An 8,964-nucleotide genomic window follows, 5' to 3' on the forward strand; every position below is an offset into this window, starting at 1 on the left:
AACAAAGACAATTTCTGCCTTCAAGAAGTTATAGTATATACACAGATAAGTAAATGCATAGTCATTTGAGGAGGGAAAGAATAAGTCAGCCAACAAGCACTTATTAAGCCCTTATGATGTGCCAGGCATTGTGCTAAATGTTGGCAAATGATGCAAAGAAAGGGAAAAAACACAATCCCTGACCTCCAGGAGAAATGTGAAAATATGATACATGATACATGATACACAGTGTAAATTCAAAGTAATCTCAGAGGAAAGGCACTAGTAATGTGTATAGGGGAGAGGGCAGGGAAGTGGAGGAGGGAGGAGTGGAGACGAGAAAGGCCTATTACAGAAAGTGAGATTTGAAGTAAGTATAAGGGACCAAGTCTTCTCTGAGAAGTGATGCAATGGATAGAGTGCCAGACCTAGAGTCAGAAAGACTCATCTTCCTGAGTTCAAATCTGTTCTCAGATTCTTACTACCTGTGTGACCCTGGGCAAGTCACTTAACCCTGTTTGCCTTATTTTCCTCATCTGTAAAATGTGCTGGAGAAGGAAATGGCAAACCCCTCCAGTATCTTTGCCAAGAAAACCCCAAAAGGTTTTTTTTTAAGAGTCAGACACAACTGAAAGCAATTGAACTACAATAAACTCATAATATTCAGCTCCTTCTGCTGTTCCTGACTTTAATTCTTCATTTAAGTGACTTCAGACCTCTTCATCCCTCTGCTTTTATCTTCTCAATTTACAAAATCAATTTTGAAGGAAATAATTGTAACACATTATTAGGAATCTGCATGTTTAGTTATCCTTGGCAATATCATTTCAAATGACATCTTACTGCCTTCTGGTTATTTGGAATGGATGGGATGGGAGCCCAATAGGTTTGTTTGATTTTTCTTATCCACTGAGGACCAAGAGGATTATGAAGGGAGAGCAGCAGTGAATCATTTGACTGGACAGGAGGCACAGTCAGGAAGACCTGGTTCAAATCTGTCCTCAAACACTGACTAGGTGTGTGCCCCTTCAGACAAGTCACTTCAAACTATTTGCCTCAGTTTCCATATTTGTAAAATTGTAACAATAAAAATAGCACCAACTTCCACTGTTGTTGTTGGGATAAAATGAGATATTTGTAATGGTCTTTGCAAACCTTAAAGTGCGACATAATTACTAACTATCATTACTGACAGACTTAGACCTTTTCATTTCAAAACTAACTTGTCGGGGAAGGCGCGGCGGCCGCGGTGGCCGGCGGGCGCAGGCCGGGAAGGCCCGGCGACGACCGCGCGGCGGCCTGCACGGGAAGGCGTGGCACGGCTGGCAGATGCAGGCCTGGAAGGGGCCTGATCAACTCGGAGGGCAAGTCTTCCCACCAACCACAAGGTCCACTACCAGGCCTATCACCAAAGGGCTGGGACTGGAAAGAGCAAGGTAAGAAGCAAATACAGGGGCCCCTATACTGGACAGCAAACACTCCTGGGGCTACCACTTCATAGCCCAGAAATCTTTTTTTAAAAAAAAAAAGCCCCTTTCAGGACCTCCAAAGACAAGGATGACAGAGTGAACCCCACTTGCTCCAAACCCCCACTCTGACCCTGAAAATATAGTAACTATTGTCCAGGGCAAAACCCTCTACAGTAAAGGCTTGGGATCCTAGAGGAAGGGTGTGGTTAGGACCCTGCCTCAAAATGGGTAGAAAGCAGACTACAAAGACAAAGACTCTAGAGTCCTACTATCCTCAGAGGGAGGAACCAACCTCAGAGGGAGACAATGTGGACTCCACACCCACAGCTGAGACTTCAACAGGGAATGGATCCCAAGCACAGAAGGCTCTCCTAGACGAGATCAAAAGGAACTTTGAAAGCAAAATGAGAGAGATAGAAGACAAAATGAATAATTCTCTCAAAACGAAAATAGCAGAATTCGAAAAACATTATAATGAGGAAAACATCTCTCTAAAAAGAAAAGTGTATGATATGGAAAAGGAGCATCAAAAATTAACCAAGGAAAATGATTTGCTAAAAACCAGAATTAAACAAATGGAAACAAATAACTCTATGAGGAACCAAGAGTTAGCCAAGCAAAACAACAAAAATGAAAAATTAGAAAAAGAGGTAAAATACCTCAAAGAAAAAATAACTGACCTGGAAAACAGATCCAGTAGAGATAATCTGAGAATCATAGGCCTACCAGAAAATTATGATGAAAAAATGAGCCTGGACAACATTCTCCAAGAGCTCATTAAGGAAAACTGCCCTGAGATACTAGAACCTGAGGGGAAAATAGAAATCGAGAGAATCCACCGGACACCTGCTGTAAGAGATCCCAAACTGAAAAATCCTCGAAATGTTGTGGCCAAACTCCAGAACTACCAGATAAAAGAGAAAATACATCAAGTGGCCAGAAAGAAACAATTCAAATATCGAGGGTCCACAGTGAGGATTGCACAGGATTTGTCAGCCTCCACACTGACAGATCGGAGGCAGTGGAATACAATTTTCAGGAAGGCAAAACAGCTCAGATTACAACCAAGGATCACATACCCAGTGAGACTGAGCATATTCTTCCAGGCAAAGAGATGGTCATTCAATGATATAACAGAGTTCCAGACCTTCTTGATAAAAAAAGCCAGAACTCAATGGAAAATTCAATCTCCAATTATGAGAAGCAACAGTGACTTAGAAAGGTAAACAAGGAGAACACACATCATTTTAGAGGGAAAGAGGGGAGGGAGAGGAGCTTCCCATGAGATCTGTTCCTGTCATTCTTGATGCAAAGAAAAAATAGCATACCTCATTAAGTATAACAATATCCTACAGGTAGTAGGAGGGGGAAAGGGTTACAAAAGGGGGGTGGGAGTGGTTTGTAGGGAGGGAAGTAGTAAGGGGAAAAGGGGAGGAAAAGGGAAGGGGGCCAAAAAGGGAACACTGAGGGAGGCGGTGGTCAAAAGGAAAACTATTAAGGGGGGGAAGGGAGAAGGGAGGGAAAATACGAACATTAACAGGGGCAGGAATAGGATGAGGGGAAAGAAACAGATAACAATCATAACTGTAAATGTGAATGGAATGAACTCTCCTATAAAATGGAGATGGATAGCAGAATGGATTAGAAATCATAATCCTACAATATGCTATTTACAAGAAACACATCTGAAACAGAGGGATACACACAAGGTAAAGGTAAAAGGTTGGAGTAAAATATATCATGCCTCAGCTAAAGTAAAAAAAGCAGGGGAAGCAATCCTTATCTCAGATAAAGCAAATGCAAAAATTGACCTAATTAAAAGAGATAAGGAAGGAAACTATATCCTGTTAAAAGGCACCATTGAGAATGAAGCAATATCACTACTTAACATATATGCACCAAGTGGTGTAGCATCCAAATTCCTAGAGGTAAAGGTAAAGGAATTAGAGGAAGAAATAGATAGCAAAACTATACTAGTGGGAGACCTTAATCTCCCCCTATCTGAACTTGATAAATCCAACCTCAAAATAAACAAGAAAGAAGTTAAGGAGGTGAACAGGATTTTAGAGAGGATAGGTATGATAGATCTCTGGAGAACACTGAATGGGGATAAAAAGGAATATACTTTCTTCTCAGCGGTTCATGGCACATACTCAAAAATTGACCATGTTCTAGGGCATAAAAACCTCACAATTCTATGCAGTAAGGCAGAAATATTAAATGCATCGTTCTCAGATCATGATGCAATAAAAACTATATGCAATAAAGGGCCAGAGAAAGACTGACTAAAAACTAACTGGAAATTAAACAATTTGATCCTAAAGAATGAGTGGGTCAAACAAGAAATTATAGAAACAATCAGTAATTTCATTCAAGAGAATGATAATAATGAGACAACATACCAAAATCTGTGGGATGCATTAAAGGCAGTTCTTAGGGGAAGTTTTATATCCCTGAGTGCATACGTGATTAAATTAGAGAAAAGGGAGATCAACAAATTGGGCATGCAATTAAAAAACCTAGAAAAAGAACAAATTCAAAATCCCCAATTAAATACTAAACTAGAAATATTGAAGACTAAAGGAGAGATTAATAAAATCGAAATTAAGAAAACTATTGAACTAATAAATAAAACCAAGAGCTGGTTTTATGAAAAAACCAACAAAATTGATAGACCCTTAGTCAATATGATAAAAAAAAAGAAAGAAGAAAACCAAATTATGAGTATCAAAAATGAAAAGGGTGAATCTACCTCCAATGAAGAGAAAATCAAAACAATAATTAGGAATTATTTTTCCCAATTGTATGCACATAAATTTAACAATCTTAGGGAAATGGATGAATATTTAGAAACATACAAGTTGCCCAGATTAACTGAAGAGGAAGTAAATTACTTAAATAATCCCATCTCAGAAAAAGAAATTGAACAAGCCATCAGTCACCTCCCTAGGAAAAAATCTCCAGGGCCAGATGGATTCACTAGTGAATTCTATCAAACATTTAAAGAACAATTGATTCCAATACTCTACAAACTATTTGGGAAAATTAGTGAAGGAGTCCTACCAAATTCTTTTTATGACACAAATATGGTACAGATACCTAAATCAGGGAGAGATAAAACAGAGAAAGAAAATTATAGACCAATCTCCCTCATGAATATAGATGCAAAAATTCTAAATAAAATACTAGCCAAAAGACTACAGCAACTTATCTCAAGAATAATACACTTTGATCAGGTTGGATTTATTCCAGGAATGAAAGGATGGTTTAATATTAGGAAAACCATCAGTATAATTGAGCATATCAACAATAAAACTAGCAGAAACCACATGATCATCTCAATAGATGCAGAAAAGGCTTTTGACAAAATACAACATCCATTCCTATTAAAAACATTAGAAAATATAGGAATAAATGGAGCCTTCCTTAAAATAATAGGTAGCATCTATTTAAAGCCATCAGCAAGTATTATATGCAATGGGGAGAAGCTGGAAGCATTTCCCATAAGATCAGGGGTGAAACAAGGGTGTCCACTATCACCCCTCTTATTCAATCTGGTACTAGAAATGTTAGCAGTAGCAATTAGAGAAGAAGAAGAAATCAAAGAAATCAAGTTAGGCAAAGAAGAGACCAAGCTATCACTCTTCGCAGATGATATGATGATATACTTAGAGAATCCTAGAGAATCAAGTAAAAAACTGCTTGAGACAATAAATAAATTTGGCAAAGTTGCAGGATATAAAATAAACCCACATAAATCCTCAGCATTCCTATATATTTCCAATGGAATTCAACAGCAAGAAATAGAAAGAGAAATCCCATTTAAAGTTAATGTAGACATTATAAAATATTTGGGAATCTACCTGCCAAAACAAACCCAGGACCTGTATGATCATAACTACAAAACACTTTTCACACAAATAAAGTCAGATCTAACTAACTGGAAAAATATCAATTGCTCATGGCTGGGTCGAGCTAATATAATAAAAATGACAATTTTACCTAAATTAAATTATATATTTAGTGCCATACCAATTAATTTACCAAAAAACTACTTTATAGAGTTAGAAAAAATAGTAACAAAACTCATCTGGAAGAATAAACGGTTCAGAATATCAAGGGAATTAATGAAAAGAAATGCTAGGGAAGGTGGACTAGCTTTACCAGATTTCAATCTGTACTATAAAGCAGCAGTCATCAAAACTACTTGGTACTGGCTGAGGAATAGAGGAGTGGATCAGTGGAATAGATTAGGCACACGAGATTCAGAAGTCAACGACTACAGTAATATATTGTTTGATAAACCCCCAGACCCTGGTTTTTGGGATAAGAACTCACTATTTGACAAAAACTGCTGGGAAAACTGGAATATAGTATGGCAGAAAGTGGACATAGACCATTATCTAACACCATATACCAAAATCAAGTCTAAATGGGTTCATGATCTAGGTATAAAGGTTGATACTGTAAGCAGTCTGCTAAAACAAGGAATAGTTTACCTATCAGACTTGTGGAGAGGGAATGACTTTATGACAAAACAGGAATTAGAGAACATTACAAAATGTAAAATGAATAATTTTGACTACATGAAATTGAAAAGTTTCTGTACAAACAAAGCCAATATAACCGAGATTAAGAGGGAGGTGGGAAATTGGGAAAGAATCTTTACAACCTATGTCTCTGACAAAAGGCTCATTTCTAAAATATACAGAGAATTGAGTCAAATTTATAAGAATACAAGTCATTCCCCAATTGATAAATGGTCAAAGGATACGAACAGGCAGTTTTCAGAGAAAGAAATTAAAGCTATCTATAAGCACATAAATAAATGCTCTAATTCACTATTGATTAGAGAAATGCAAATCAAAACAACTCTGAGGTACCACATCTCACCAGTCAGATTGGCTAAGATGAGAAAACAGGAAAATGACAAATGCTGGAGAGGATGTGGGCAAACTGGAACACTAATGCATTGTTGGTGGAGTTGTGAACTGATCCAGCCTTTCTGGAGAGCAATCTGGAACTATGCCCAAAGGGCTATAAATACTTTCATACCCTTTGATCCAGCAATACCACTCCTAGGGTTATATCCCAAAGAGATCATAGAAATGGGAGAAAGACCCATATGTACAAAAATGTTTATAGCAGCTCTTTTTGTGGTGGCAAAGAATTGGAAATTAAGGGGGTGTCCATCAATTGGGGGAATGGCTGAACAAGTTGTGGTATATGTATGTTATGGAATATTATTGCGCTATAAGAAACGGGGAGCAGGCGGTCTTCATATTTACCTGGAGAGGCTTAAAAGAACTGATGCTGAGTGAGAAGAGTAGAACCAGGAGGAATTTGTACACAATTACAGACACAACGTATGTGTGATGACCAACTTTGATAGACTGGACTCTTCTCAACAATGCAGGGATATAAGTCAATCCCAAAAGACGCATGATGGAGAGAAAAACGTGCATCCAGAGAAAGAACTAAATTTATATCCAGGTGGAAGCAAAATAACTGATCTTTTTTTGTTCTCTTATTTGATTTTATGTCCTCTTTACCATTTTTCATTCCAGCTGGTACAATCCATCCTTATAACCTGACCAATGTATAATATGAAAGTATTTTCAGATCCTATACTTGATTATAAGCCACCATTGGGGGGGGAGGGAAGGGAGGGGGACAAAATGTGAAATTCAAGGAATTGTGGAATTGAATCCTGTAAACTAAAAGGAAACAAACAAATTAATACATTAAAGAAAAAAAACTAACTTGTCCCTTGGCCCACAGAACTGACATAGAATTTGGAAAGCAGAGATGTGATTTTGCCTCCAACTCTCTAGGGTTGCTAAAGGAACAGGCTAAAGATGTTCTAATAAAGAGGAAGGTGATTAAATGTGATCTCTAGCCTAGAAGTAGAAAGAAGCAATTAAGGATGCAATAGGGAGGTTATAAGTAAGCAGTTAACGGAGTCTCCATAGAAAGGCACACAAAAAAAATTCAGCAGAGGCAATTTAATCATGAACCCAAAGACTATAAAAAAAATTTATTTCTGGTACTTTGGAAAGCACATTGGCTTTGTAGTTAGGGGACCTGGATTCAAATCCCACCTCTGATGTGTATTACTTCTGTGACCTTGGATAAATCACTTAACTTCACTAGGCCTCAGTTTCCCCTTCTACAAAATGAGGGCACTAGACTAGATAGTCTCTGAGATTCCTTGCAGCTCTAGGTCCATGATCAGTTCATAGGATTCTGGGTCAGTTTGCTTCACCGTAACCATAAGAAAAGATATCAACATAAAGGTAATGTCAGTTTATTGCCAATCACTCTTCAGAGGACAAAGAAATAGAGGAATTCTGTGAAGATGCTAACAAGATTCTCTAAACTTTGCTTATCACCATCTCATAAGTATTTTTTCTCATTTTTACAGGACACTTATAGGAATAATCTGTACATATATTGATAAGGGGAAAAGAAGACTTTTCCAAATACTTGTCTATAGCATATTACATCTTTCTAATCACATAACTGAGATAAAGATGTAGCAATGGCATAATCCCACCATGTCTTTGGTTTATTGGTTGCCAAAAAAGAATTTGAGCAAAATGAAAATTGTAATTATTTTCCTTCAACAAGTAGTCTTCTTGGGCTCTATGTAGCATGTGACATTATGTGATGACTCTCCCCTTCTTAGACACTCTATCTCTCCCAAAGGAGAGGCAGCTTAGTGTGGTGAGCAGAATGTGGACCCTAAAGTCAGGAAGATCTCAGTTCAAATCCTGCCCCAGATACTTTTTAGTTGTGTGATCCTGAGGAAGTCACTAAGTCACTCTCAATCTCAGTTTCCTCATCTAGAAAATGGAGATAATAATAGCACCTACTTTATAGGATAATTTGGGAGGAGCAAATAAGATAATACATGCAAAATACTTGTAAATTTTCATGTGCTATATGAGAATTAGTTATTATTATTATTGTCCTGATACTGTTTGGTTTTCTTTTACCTCCTCTTCCTTCTTTTATGGACCATCATTTGTGATGTGAGTGTGCACCAAGGGTCTCTTCTCTTCTCTTTTTACATCCACTTTCATGGTGATGTTATTAGCTCCCATGAGTTTAAATATTATCTCTAAGCAGATGATGCCCCCAATCCATGTGTCCAACTCAATTTCTCTCCTATACCCACAACTGCTATTGGGCATTTCCAAAAGCATATCTATAGGCATCTCAAACAATATATTCCAAACTCATCATCCTTTCCTGAAAACAGACCTGTTCTCCAAACTTCCCTATTTTTGTTAAGGTCACCACCATCCTCTTAGTCTCCCCTGTTCAAAACCTCAGTCATCCTCAACTCCTCACATTGCCTCTCCCCATATATACAATTAGTTCCCAAATCTTGTCATTTTACCCTCCACAGCATCTCTCCCATCCATCCTCTTCCCTCTACTCATACAATCACCCTTAGTTCAGGGCATTGACACCTCACTCCTGGACTATTGTAAAATAGCATCCTAATTGC

The sequence above is a fragment of the Petaurus breviceps genome, unplaced genomic scaffold (assembly GCF_028583685.1).
Source record: "Petaurus breviceps papuanus isolate PSGF00001 unplaced genomic scaffold, PetGlider_PUasm1.0 224, whole genome shotgun sequence".
Lineage (NCBI taxonomy): Eukaryota > Metazoa > Chordata > Mammalia > Diprotodontia > Petauridae > Petaurus > Petaurus breviceps.